Below are 13,877 nucleotides of genomic sequence, written 5' to 3' on the forward strand. Positions count from 1 at the left end.
CATTACAAAAACTGAACCTCAGCATTATGTTGCATTCAAGAAAGATCACAAACTGAGTCACTGTGCAGACACGGGACTGATGGAAGATGTTAAAAGATTTACAGATAGATAACAGAAAGATATCTCTCCATTCAAATTTCACAGGCAAGCATTTCCACTTTTAGTTTGTTCAACGTATATAATGTATATCTCTGAAGGCTGTATGTATATTCAATGCCTTAAAGGAAATATCAACTTTCTTTTCAAGTGTTTTTCTTTTCCCCCAAATATTTAATTCAGAAACAGCAAGTAGGTATTTCCTTAAAATGGAGAACAGCTTGTTTCCTTTTCCTCTCAGAGACCAATATTACTTAAGAAAAATGCAGGTGTAAAGGCAGGAAGCAGGGACAGCCTGAGGCTTGGATTATATTGCCTTGTTGAGCCTCTCTTTAGCAAAGTATTTAAACATATGTTTAACAGAGCTGGGTGAGTATTTTCAATGAATAGGGATCCATTTAGTGAATAGTCTCAGCCTCCAAAAAGGGAGATAAAACAAATGCAGCAAATCACTTCATCTGACAATAGCAATATGAAACACTTTATTTCTAAAGTGCTCAAACACTTTACTGTTAACATTTTATCTTTTTTAATTTTCTAAATTATATCCATGGTTTAATAATCTAAACAGGAAAACTGTATTATTTCAGCTTTGTTCAAATGTCTGACTTGAGCCAGAGTTAAATACTTTGTTGTTTTAATTTTGTCAAAATTAAAAAAGAAAAACTTTGTTTCATTTGATCCCATTCAACTTTTTTGGGGCTAAACATTTTGTGAAAAAATCCACTATGATATAGCCATTGAGGGCTTAAATACAATGGGTCAATGGACCCTAAATGTACCACTAAAGCAAGACAAATTTCGATTACTCAGATAGAATAAACTACTGAGGAAAAATATTTTCAAATGAGTGTTCATTGAAGAATTTACTCCCAACAGCATCTTGGTGAAATATCCTATTTCTCCTATAAACTAGAGAATTTTAAGAACAACTTTACACACGAATGAACAGTCAGCCACATTTTCAAAACAATAAATTTGAGTTTTTCAGCATAAAGCTTTGACACTGGAGTAGATGGACAGTGTAGATTACATTTAAATTCATATAGTCATTCTTGGCTCCCTGAATTATTTTAGTCCCTGAAGCTGTGCGTGTACCTTACCTGGGGCTGTCGGGGCTATTCGGGAAAATGCAGCTAAATCTATTCCGATCTCCCTTTCCACCACATTCAGCCCTTGGCTCTTGGCCAGATCCCAACTTTCCCCATTGCAGCCTCCCTCTCCAGTGCCCCTTCTTGGTGCAGCAGAGTGCTCATCTCACGTTTGTGTGTCCCTGCCCAGGCAGTGGCTGGACCATGAAACGGCGTTTCTGCCCCAGCACTGACCAACGTTCGGGTAACTGGGGCTGGGCCCGTTCTCGTTTCCAGCTCGCCTTCCCTGTCCACACCAGTGACCACTAGCCATTGTTCCCTCAGGGGCTGTGCTCACGCTGGCCCCGTCTGTCCCCGGGAAGCAGTCCAGTGTCGCTTCGCAGGCTCTGGGACAGGGACCTGGCGGTGCTCCCCCCGGGGTGAGTGCTGCCTCCACCTGCCCGGCCAAGTGCCCAGTGCCCGGTGCCCAATGCCAGTGCCCAGTGCCCAATGCCTAATGCTGGTGCCCGGTGCCTGATGCCGGGGCTCTGTGCCCGGTGCCGGTGCCCAGTGCCCGGTTTCCTATGCCAGGGATCAGTGCCCAGTGCTGGTACCCAGTGCCCAGTACTAGGGCTCTGTGCCCGGTGCCGGGGCTTTGTGCCCGGTGCCCGGTTCCCGCCGCGGCGGCGGGCGGGACGAGCCGCTCGGGCCCTGTCCGTGGTGCTGATCCGCGGTGCGGCAGCGAGGGCAGCCCGGCCCGCCGCCCGCCGCTCCCCTTCCCCTCTGCCCCGGCCGCCCTCAAGGCAAGGGCCAGGGGAGGCCGGACCCTTCCCCCGAGCATCCCCCGGACCCTGGCCGGGGTCCCTCTGCCCAACCCGCCGCCGGAGGAGCTGTCCGGTTCCCCGGCAGTGGCGAGACCGGCTCCACAGGTGGCCAAAGAGCCCCTCGCCTTTCCCCGGGCACCCGCAGCATCCCCGGCTCAGCCCAGCCCTCTCCGCCCTCGGCCGAGCCTGTCTCCGCACCCTCGCCGGAGCTCACCTGTCCCTGGGTCACCTTTGCAAGCAGAGGGGCTGGGAAAGCTGCCCTGCCTCTGCCTCGGGGCTTTTATGAGCCACCGGGAGGGGGGGCGGCGGGAGGAGCACCCAGGCGGGGACTCTTCGCTTTGGCCAACGGGAGACTGCTTTTCCTTGCAAATGCAGAGATTGCACAGATTACATCATGGAGACCTGCCTGCGCTTCAGTGTAAGAGTCTCCTCCTCGAGTAAAGGCGGGTCAGAGGAGCGAAGGCAGATAGCAACAGGTCTGTCCACGGGGGAGCGAGGCCTGGACCCTTTGGAATGAGGGCAGTGGCCAGGAAGTGGGTGAAGCTGTGTGCGGGAGGAACACAGGCTTCACATGTGCAGAGGTGGGAGAGTCTGCCAGGAGATTCTTCCTGTGCTTCAGTCTGAGCAAGGACCTGCATGTTTTGCTTTGTGGATGCAAGTTGCTCGGTACCTCCCAGGAGCAAACCCTAAACAGCCCGTTCTTCCCACAGTGTCCCTCAGCCTGTGTTGCTCGCATCCTCTGGTTTCCCAGCCCAATAGACGAGCCAAGTTTCACCCTAAATTCTCAGCCTTTATCATCCTGTTTTCAGAGCTTACAGAAACACTGAGCCCTCCGTTTCTTCCCAGAGACACTGAGCTGAATTGCAGAGTCAGATTCGAGTATCTCGAATCCATTTGGTTCTCTTGTGTTCCTAGAGCAAGGAGGTCAGACAGTTATTCCCTCGAGTGTGCCAAAGAACAAATCACTTGCCAGTGAAAACAAATTTATTTCCTAACCCTTACATCCAGGAGCACACATATGTTTCTGACTTTGACTGGGGGGTGTCAGCTGGGTTGGATTTGTGTTGGGCCTCTTAGATTGAAAATACACAGGTTGCAGACATCAATTCTTCAAGACTGCCCTAGATTGTCCTAGACGGTCAATATGTTGAGGTAAAGCTTTGTCTTCTGGTATATCCTGTGCACAAGGTATATTATCACATGATACCAAAGGAAAAAACGCAAGTGGTTATACCATTAATTAGATAGAAATCAAAATGGTCCAAAGTTAAAGGTTTGGTCTAGGTAATACTTGAGATCCACATTCAGATCTGAGTTGGGGAAACTGCTGCTTGCTACAAACGGATCTCCTGCAGGTAAATACTGGGCCCTTAAGATCTGGATCTAAATGCAGATGACATGAAGAGAGCCCGTTTTCAAGTGGCATTGGATGCTATTCAAATTACAGCATGATTAGAATAAAGCCAGGTGCTCTCTTTCCAAAGTTTTTTTTTTTTCTGGTCCTCAGTACCATTGGGGATGATGGGCCAAATCCTTTGGCTGGCTTACATCAGCCGAGAGCCTGACCAGCCACTGCGACATTTCTGTTGTTGCCTAAGATAAAAGGTGGTTTTGAGCAGAATGTACCTGTGTTCAACATGAATCAGTGAATACCCTGGGAGGTTCAAACGCTGATCTCTTGAAGGAGGAGATGGAGACTGAGCAGTACCCAATGACCTTGCAATGCATTAGTCACAGCACGAAGAATGTAGACTGGCGTATGGGTAAAAGAAGACACTACAGCCTTGCTAGTGCCTGGCCTTGAACACGTGTCTGTGAGAGATTTTCATTCAGGAGCCAAATCTGGAAGCCTTTGCTCTGGCTTTATCCAGGCAAAGCAGGAATTTGGGGGAAATGTGAAAAGGACGGCAGCTGGAACTGTAAATGGCATTTTATGGAAAATGCTGAGGGGTGCCTAAGTCCCTCCAGAACTTACATCAAAAGGACGGTGAGGCTTGGGTACGTAATTCCCTCAGAAGATCCTACTAGAAAGGAAACACAGAGTAAAGGGGCTGAGACCAGTGCTTACAGCTGTTATTACCCCGGCTGGATCTCTTCAGCCTTAATTTTCCCTTTACCTCATTTGCTCACCAGGATTCTCCCAATTTGCTCTCAGTTCAGTCCTAATGTGGTAACCGCCACTGCTATCCCCTGGCCCAGAGCTGTAGCTACAAACTCATCTTCAATTTGCCTCCAGCTTTTGCCTTTGAGTCCTCTGCTCTCAAGTCAAATGGAGAAAGGCCCCACTGGGGTTAAAGAAATGGGCCACGAGGAATGATGAAGAATAAACCCTCCAGCTGCATATCTACGAAGAACAGCCATTTTGCAGCCGTGGTGAGACCACAAGTGTACAGGCACTGTCTGTTTTCCTGAGAGCTGTAGCCTCTTCTGTTAGAGGTATCGGGCAGGAATTTGTACTCAGGTCCTCTCTGTGCCATCTAACTGGTAATTTTGGTCAGCAATTTCAGTTGAGACTTCAGAAACTTGATTTTCAAAGGTATCTGAGTTGTGAACACGAGATGTACCTGAGTCAAGCCCAAGCTGTCTCAAGCCTGAGCTACTCATTCAAAAGATGCGTTTGAAATGTACAGCTTATTGCGAGAAGAGACCTGGAAACTCACTGCATCTATGGCAGATTCATTCTCTCCAGCTTTTCTCCCTTGGGAGACTCCTCTGTCTCACTCATTTGCATTCTAGATTCGTTTCAGTGGAAGAGGGGATTGGACAGATTTTTCTCGTGGAGAAAGTCTGGGATGAACTTAGAAGCCGCAACAGGAAAGGTCACTGTTTTATTTAATTATTTCAAGTTGTTTTCCACCCCCTACTCAGAGCAGCCCTCGCAGCTCGGTAATTAGCAACGAAGCGAAGAGGGAGCGAGCTGGACTTTGGCCCCAACTGACCTGATTCATACAACATGTCTGATTAATGCACCTGGTCACATGGCAGCTGCCAGCGACTTGTTGCTGGGCATCCAGAGGTTTCCAAGGGAACCGCTCCTTCTCCTGCCGATGCTCCTCAACAAGTGCGGGAGAGACGCAGTTCGGAGGACCTGACGCCCAGCCGGGCGGAAGACTGGAGCAAAGGTGTACAGAGAAATACCCAAAATAGAAAGCGCCCTCACCGAATTTAGTGACGCTCCGCAGCACAGCGGCTTGGGCAAAGCCCTCTGAGCAGAGCCCTGCCGTGCGTGCTCGAATCCCTGAGCCACGGGACTGCCTCTGCTCAGCCCTCCCTGCCGTCCTCTCCTGCACACCCTCCCTTGTGCGCACAGCCGTAGCTGCTGCACACCTATCCCAGCCCACGCACGCATCGCTCATGCACAATCTTACATACGCCCCATCAAACCAAAGACACATCGCAAACAAAACAACAGCTACGTGCTAGCAGAGACACGCTCCCAGCCCCCGTGTATTTTCCTCTTTTCGCAGAGGAGCTTTAGCGCACATTTGAGACCCCTTTCCTGAGCCGTGTTTAAAAACTCTCTTTCATATCACAGACACCTTTATGGACAGAGATCCCATCCCCTAGAAAGCTTTCCACCACTGCACGCACAGATCCAGCCTACCTCTGTGGACCGGCATAGAGCTCCCATGTAGACCACTCTCACCTCTCTCCCCCAAACCCCTCTCCCCGCACACGCAGCCAGCGTGCTGCCTACACACAGGTGTGGCGGCTTCCACACACACAGCATCTCTTCACACCTCCCCTCTAGACACACGTCCTTACACACTTTGTGCTACTTGCAGGCATCACCCTCTGTGCACGCGCTTCTGCAGACTTACGCTCACATCCTTGCTTGTAGACATTCCTGTTTGTTTGCACACAGATGGAGACACCCTTAGGCATGTGCACACGCACTCACACTTTTATTCCACGCTCCCCGCAATCTGCAGGCTCACCCTGAGCACCAGTGATGCACACCTCAGGAGCGCTTCCTGTGCCTGCAGCCGTAAATGTACATTCAGTGCCCACCAGCACAGCCTGACACCTCCGACAGGGACTTCTGCTAGCGGGCACCCTCCCATCCCTTCTCCCCTTCCTTGTAGCCGCAGGGGTTGTCTCTGCGTTGCCTCACAAGCCTCGCATGTGCTATACACATGTACGCAGGCCAGCAGTTCTTGGCAGCAAAAATGAAGTCCCCGAACTAGCAAATGCCGTTGACTTGGCAAGTAGCACTGTTCTGTAATACCAGTCTTCCAAATACGCTAGGCAGTCTTACAACAGCCTGTCTTCCTTCTTTTCCCTTTCACTATGATGGAGGAAGATGGGGAGGGTGTGTGTCTGCACCGTGTGCTCCAACAGTAAATTCCCAAGCTTGTTAACGCTGCTCCAGTTGTGTTAGTCATGGGGTAAGCATCAGCCGCAACCAAGCTCCCAAAAGTTGTTAGTGCTGTGCCAGGAGACAGTCCATTCAGATCTCACACCTGATCCTTGGCAGCAGAAAGTCAGCTGCATTCAACTGATTTTTGGAGAGCAACACTGATTTATCACTGCTGACACAATGGTTTACATTGCTGAGGGACATGAACACTCAAGGAAACATGTCTCAAACATGCTCCGTTTCCTCACACCCATTACCTTCCAAAATCTTCCTCCTTTTTCCCCAAGAAGGTACTGCATCCTCACTAACTCTCTGGATCTAACTGCCTTCAGGAGACACTTATTCACTATGTTTTATCTAATCTTCCGGACTAGAGCATGTGCCTGCAAGAATATAAGATGTCAACAGGTTCTTGTAGCAAACTGGATTTACATGATGGGAAGAAGGGTTTGGTTCCTCTGCCTCTTACCTCAGTTTTACACCATATCAGAACATTTGATGCAGGAGGTGCATCAGACTGAGATGAAATGTTATTTGGACTAAGCTCAAAGGCTTAAGCAAGAGGAGGCATGTTCAAAACTGCACATAAGACAGTGCAAGTTACCAATGCAACCAGGAAGATACAACTCCATGGTGGGCAGAAAAGGCTACAAATGAACAACTGCTTGTTAGAGTTAAGGTCTCTGTATGACCGTATGTAAGGAATCAAACATTTGTGTCAGGGTGAGCTATCTCTTACCGTGTTCAAATTAAGCGTGTGAGCATGCATGCCTGCGAAAGTACAAGGGTATGTTTACGTGTAATGAACACACTTTTAATGAGGTGTCTGCAAAAGGCACAATCAAGTAGCAGCAGAATATGTTCATGCCTCAGGGGAGAGTGTGGAAGTCTATCTCCCTGCCTTTATCTCTGTGTTGTATTAAAGCCCATGTGCATGTACTTGAACTTGTGACATTGAGACCATCACAAATATAATGAGGAGAAAGAGGTCATTCAGACAAACTTGCCTGTCCTTGGTTGAGTTTGTGCTCATATCTCGAGCAACAGATTCTCAGCTGCTGAAGCCGTTAAATGGAGAATATTGTAAATATAAAGCCCACGCTAACTGAGTAAACAAGAAGCTTGAGGACTGGATCTGTCAGGGGCTAGAGAAGCTTGTAAGCAGAGGTTAAAGGAAAAAATAAAATAAATAAAAACAAGCTGAAGAGCAAACAAGAGCACTGGAGGCAATATTTTCATAAGCATTAAAAGTAGAACCTATGTTCCATTTTCAGAAGTGGTTTTAACACTTAGAAGTCAAAATCACACGACCCTTCAATAAAATCTGGGATTCTATGTCCCTCAAATATTTCAGATGCTGTTTCCCACCATACGAGAAGTTGGTGCCCCAATGAAATTGCCAGGCAAGTTTAAAACAAACAAAAGGAGTGTTTTTTCACACAGCACATAATTAAATTTTGGAGCTTATTTGCCACAGGATATTGTGTAGACTGAAAGTATAAATAGGTTCAAAAGGTTTTAGACAAGTTTATGGAGGTTTGGTCTATCAGTGGTGATTAAACTTAATAGTCTGGATGCAATGTCCAGGCAGACCTCGCAGATTGCTGGAAGCTACAAAACTACAGGTAGGAAAGGCCTTATTCTTTATATACCCTCGTATACTGTCCTAAATATCTTCCTCTACTTACTACTAGGGCCAGCACACTGGGACAGGGGAGCCTCTGCTCTGCATCAGTCAGACCACGTTTATATTCCTAAACACACCATGAATCCCTAAACACACCATGAAAACCACGAATTTAGGCTTTCAGAGGGATCCTAATAATCAGTTGTTTAGGAACCCTGATCCTTAGTGATTCTCATCTCATTTATTCTACTGCAAATTAGATACTGTTGCCACTAGACCCCAACAGAATTGCACCTCCATGGAGCTCACCTCATATGGTGAATTCCAAACAGTTCATTTAGGGTCATTTGACACTGGATTTGAACCCAGTGTTCCCTCTGCAGAGAGATTCCAGAAGAAGGTGGCAAAAACAAGGCTTTAGTTGGCACAGGATTACATATTACTGCATAAAAAGGCAGTCTGATTCAACTCAAGAAAGACAGAGGTGCTGGAGTGTGTCCAGAGAAGGGCAATGAAGCAGGTGAGGGCTCTGGAGAACAAGTCTTATGAGGAGCGTCTGAGGGAACTGGGGGTGTTCAGGCTGGAGAAACGGAGGCTGAGGGGAGACCTTATCGCTCTCTACAGCTCCCTGAAAGGAGGGGGTAGCGAGGGGGGGTCGGTCTCTTCTCGCTAGAAACAAGTGATAGGACAAGAGGAAATGGCCTCAAGTTGTGCCAGGGGAGGCTTAGGATGGAGATTAGGAAAAAGTGCTTCACAGAAAGGGTTTTCAAACATTGGAACAGGCTGCCCAGGGAAGTGGTGGAGTTGCCATCCCTGGAGGTATTTAAAAGATGGGCAGACGTGGTGCTGAGGGACATGGGTTAGTGATGGTTTTGGCAGCATTAGATTGATGTTTGGACTTGATGATCTTCAAGGTTCCTTCCAACCTAAACAATTCTATGAAGTCCCACCACACTGGTTAGAAGGAAATTCAGAAAACGTGGTCATTGTGCTTCGAAGAGGTTTTTCAGGCAGTGCTGCTCCACATGCCCATCCCAGGACTGGATCAAAAAAACTGTGTATGAGGAAAGGTGTAGAGGCAAATTCTGCTCTCACATGCAGTGGTGTCAGTGTGGAGTATCTCCAACAAGCTGACAAATGCTTAACTAGTGCAGAATTAGGCTGGCAATTAGTAAGCACAGTGCTGATCAGAGAGCCTAAGTTCTGAGAAACTCCACTGATGTGGGTAGATTTACCAAAAATTGATACTAATTCTGAACTGACTGGGACTACCAGAGGCAAATGGCAATGTTCAGTCATTGACTATCTAAAGCAGAGAATGGTGAGCACTGGACCATTGATGTTGGTATGTTTTGTAGTACTTCACTTCTGGCAGTAGACAATGATGCTTCCAAAGAAAGCCATGTCCCAATATACAAGATCAAATGTCTGGTAATTGCTCTGTGTGGGTGTATGCATGAGTTCCTCTTATTGGGGTTCCTGGAGACCACATTGGTCCAAACAGCAACGTGCCTGTTTTGCATTTATCCATGTCCCTTCTTAATTTCTCTCTCCCTTCTACTCTTATCCATATTTCTTCTCTTCTGCCCTTCTCTTCCCCACTGTAGAGACCCTCCCTGCACCCCACTCCAACTCAAACAACCAATCCTTTTTTTGGTTGAAAATGATGAAAAATAAACTCCTTGTGAGGAGCTGCAGTGTGTGCTCTGCCAGAGAGTGGTCTTATTCATTAAGGTAATGGTCTTGTATGCATTTGGGCATGTTATCAGTAACACTCCAAAGGGAAATGGACTACTTAAACCTATTATATCACTGCTTTATTCACCATGTGCTGCCATTTACCTCCTACATGACGCTGGGCTCTAATAGCACCAGTTCTGAGAAACCCTGCACATTAGCCACAAGCAGCTCATTAATCCACTGTTTTCATTCTTGCAAAAAAAAAAAAGGGCTCCAACCACATGAGAGCTCAGATGCCGAGTGCTCAGCCAAAAACAAAACAGCTTTGTTGTGCCAGCAGCTCTGAGGTAGCCCCAAACAGAAAAGCACTTTCTGTTGATGGGGCACAGAGGGGGTCCTTGGGCTTGGGGGACAAGGATGTGCATTGGGGAACGGGACAGAGCTGTCAGCCAGCAGCTGCTGCAGGGAGACTTGGAGAATCCGATGCCTGGAGGCTCCAAGTCAGGCCCATGTAGCCTTCACTAGAATCAGGTCCTGGCTGTTGATGCAGCTCCGTCCCAGGATATCAATTGTCCCAGAGAGAAGAAAGAAAATGGAAGGCATCTCTTGAACTCCAGCGTGGGTAGTCTGTGATCAGACCGGGGATTGGCAGAATTAATTCCAAGCAGGTATAACGAGATCTTCCTCGAGAGCCCTTGAAAAAAATGAAAGGCTCTGTGTCCCAGCCCTGAGCCACAAATCTGCGAGCCTTTTTGCTTCTTTGCAAACACACAGCGGTTGTGGCATAAAAAAGCAGTCACATCTGCTTCATCAAAGAGAAGAACCCTGCTAAGGGCCCAGGCTTTCTCTCCCCAGTCCCCTGCTTGCACCATGCTGAGGAGGCAAGCTGCTCCATCTCCTGGCTGACTGGGGTCCCTGTCCAAGCCTCTCTTTATCTCAGGGCAGAGCTCGCTGGAGAATGGTGCAGGTGTCTCCAAACGTGATTATTTCTGCTGAAATCTCCAAGGCTAACAAACAAACCCTTCTAACCAGAAGATGTGCGGCTCGTGGACAGGAGCTCACATAAAAACAACTGCTCACCCATGAGGAAATAATAGAACATCTGTGACCACAAACTACACACAGACCAGAAACAAGAGGCAACGCTTTTGCAGGAGTGGGACTTCGGGAATCTGGGATCTGTTCTTGGACCTCTTGGTCACTTTTTTGTGCCTTATCAAAATAGCTGCTGCTCCCTGGCTGCAGATCCCTGCTTTCCTACAGAACAGAGAGAAACGTAAAGGCAAGAGGACATGGCCAGGGTCACTGGTGGAAACAGGAAGAGAATCCAGGAGCTACTGCAGTATTTAACAACCCCACTCTGAGCACTGCCTTCTATTTCAGTAATTCTAGTTCAACTACCAGCTCAGCCACAGCTCTGCTATGTCATGTCCATCATCAGACCTTTGGCTCTCCTTTCCAATCTTATTGAAAACTTGCAGAGGCAGTGAGAACTAGAGATGCAAATGTTGGTCTTCAGGACCTACAGCATCTTCTGAACACCTGTGGTGCCCTCCTAGCCAAAGAGATCCCTTTCCCAGCTGGAAAGAAGGGTAGAGATGCTGCTGCCCACAGAGGAAGGGGAGCTGGATGCAGGATTCAGCTCTGGAGATACTGTGGAGCAGAATTAACCACAAGAGACAGCCATCAAATGATGGATCTTCTCTGATTCACGATCCCAGCTGCTGCTTCTGTTCAGCAAGCAAACCCCCAACCACTACCTGCCTACCAGATGTACACAGCCCTGTCCCACTCCCAAAGCCCTCCCAAAGTCACCGCTGTGCACATGTTGCTTTATTTGAGGTGGCTTAGTGAAAAATCTAAGCAGGGAAATAGGGCTTAGAGGTGTGCAGTTGAATTCATTTCTGCTCTTGGGTGAGGACATGAATGAAATGGGAGGCGAGGGGCAGAGGGCTGCTACTAGGGGAAGAATTCCAGCCCAGCTAGGCTATGAGCTCTGCTCAAGAGAGCCTACAGCCAGACAGTTCAAACTGTCCATGGAGACCAAGGCTGATAAAATCCCTACTGCCAAAAGGAAATGTGATTACAGGCCTGATCCTGCGCCCGGCCTGCTTCAATGCGTCTACGTAGAATGGCTCACATTGAGCGCAAAGCTGAGAGGCACTTACAGAGGCATTTAGTCTAACACAAAACACTCTCTTGGGGCACAAGGGGGATGGAGCAAGGCTGGGCGGACTCCTCTCCATTGAGCTGAGCTTCGTTGAAATCAATACATTATTATGGTAGCGACTCCAGCCCTTAATATTCTACCTCTGAACCATATCATGTTTGTGTGGAACAAGGAAGACTTAGGCTGGACATCAGGGAAAATTCTTTGCAGTGATAGGGATAATTAAGTCCTGGAACAGAGCACTGGGAAGGGGATACAATTTCTAGTGCACAAGGTTTTTAAAAAGAAATTCAGCCAAAATTCTTCCAGAAGTGATGAGAGGCAGGGAGGGAGCATTAGGGCAGCAGGACGGACTTCTGCTCAAACCTATTTCTGGTCTCATGAAACAGTTAGAGCAGGTTTTACAGAGCTGCATGATCTCCTGACAGCTCTTTGAAGAATATGGGTGACAGGCCCTAGCTTCAGGCTGTCTCTGCCCCTCTTTCCTACTGCTCTTCTCCAGTCCTTAGCTGAAGCTTACCTGCTAACTGACATGTAAAACAAAGCTGAAAATCCCCTCTCCCCCACCTCTTGCACGTCTCTGCCTCTCACTGCCCCACCTGAGGCCTGTTTTCTCTTATGATGCTTCTAATGAAACTAAGTGGCTGCAACTCGAAAGTTTCCACTTTCGGCCTCTGGGCTGATTACTGCGGAGCTGACACAGGCAGCATCCTTCGCCGGAGCCTCTGTGGATGGGAACCCTCAGGGGAGGGGATAAAGTAATGCTCCGTGCCCTCTGCTCACCAAGCACCATTAGAGTACTGACTGCCTAACCCGGCAACCTAAGAGAGCAGGACCTCACCAGCCTGACTTCTGGGGCCAAGGTCTCTGGAAAACATGCGCTAGTGCACAGATGCACGATATCCTCTGCAGTCCTTGATACTGGGCTTCAGTATCAGAACCTAGAAAAGAATAAGTAAAGTTCTTTTATCAGCCATGCTGCAGCAATCTTGGCTGGTGCTGCTAAAGGAGCTGGTCTCACTTGCTATTTTTGTGTGTACTTAATACTGTCTGGAGACACTTCTCCACATCCCTGGTGGATGGGGACTGTTTATGCCCTGAGTGGGGATAGAAGCAGCAGCTGTAAGGTACTGGTCCATCTCTCCAACCCCTTCTGCCTAGCCAGCCTCACCTTTGGAAGCTGGTGAGGGAAGAGTCCAGCACAAGGGCAAATTCAGGCCCTGGCTTTGCTGCCGACAAGAATTTCTACCAGACATTTCTGAGCATTAAGGCTGAACATTTCCAGAGCAGCCACTGGCTTTCTGCCTGGCCAGAAACACAGAGGTTGAGTAAGCTGATTTCCAGATGACCAAGACACGCTGAAAATTGCACTTGGGTCTTAGAAGGCAGGCTGCTGCCTTGTTATTCCCCTTCCCTCAATTCAGGAACTGTGAATGCGCTACTCAGAACTTGGCCCCAGGTACGGTCAGCGTCAAAGACCTCCACCAAACACACCATGTGTTTCTCAGCAGTCCGGGCACTAACCACGACAAGTCTCACATGCCTATCACCCTTGGCACCTCTCCTGCAGGCTGCCCCTTGTGAAACTTTACCCAGGATTTCTCCTTTAGCACACGTGCTTTCTTCCTGCACGTGAATCAAGGGCTTCCCAAACAACATCCTGAGCCCTTGCAACTACAGCCCTGTTCTTGTGCTGGTCTCTGCCTTAGGTCAGGGCTGGTTGATGCCACGTTGCCTGGGCCTCTCAAAGATGGCTCTTGGGTTACGCTCTTGCACCTGTGAGTCCTGGCCACTCCTGGAAATCTGGGCTTGTAACAGCAGGGCTCGGTTACCCTACGTATCACCTTGCTGACATGAGGGGAAAGCAAACAAGATTCTGCTCAGCACTGCAGAGACCAACTGCTCCAGTGTTGCCTGGCAGATGGGGCCCAAGAGGGAGACCATCTGTTCCTGAGCAAGGTCCTAAATTTTCTCCCTGCAAGATCCTGGGATGAAGATATCCAGCTGAGTTCAATGGGTGCAGAGGCACAGGGGAGCTGCCATGACCTTG

Source organism: Vanellus vanellus (genome assembly GCF_965231255.1).
Source record: "Vanellus vanellus genome assembly, chromosome: 25".
In the NCBI taxonomy this organism is placed as follows: Eukaryota; Metazoa; Chordata; class Aves; order Charadriiformes; family Charadriidae; genus Vanellus; species Vanellus vanellus.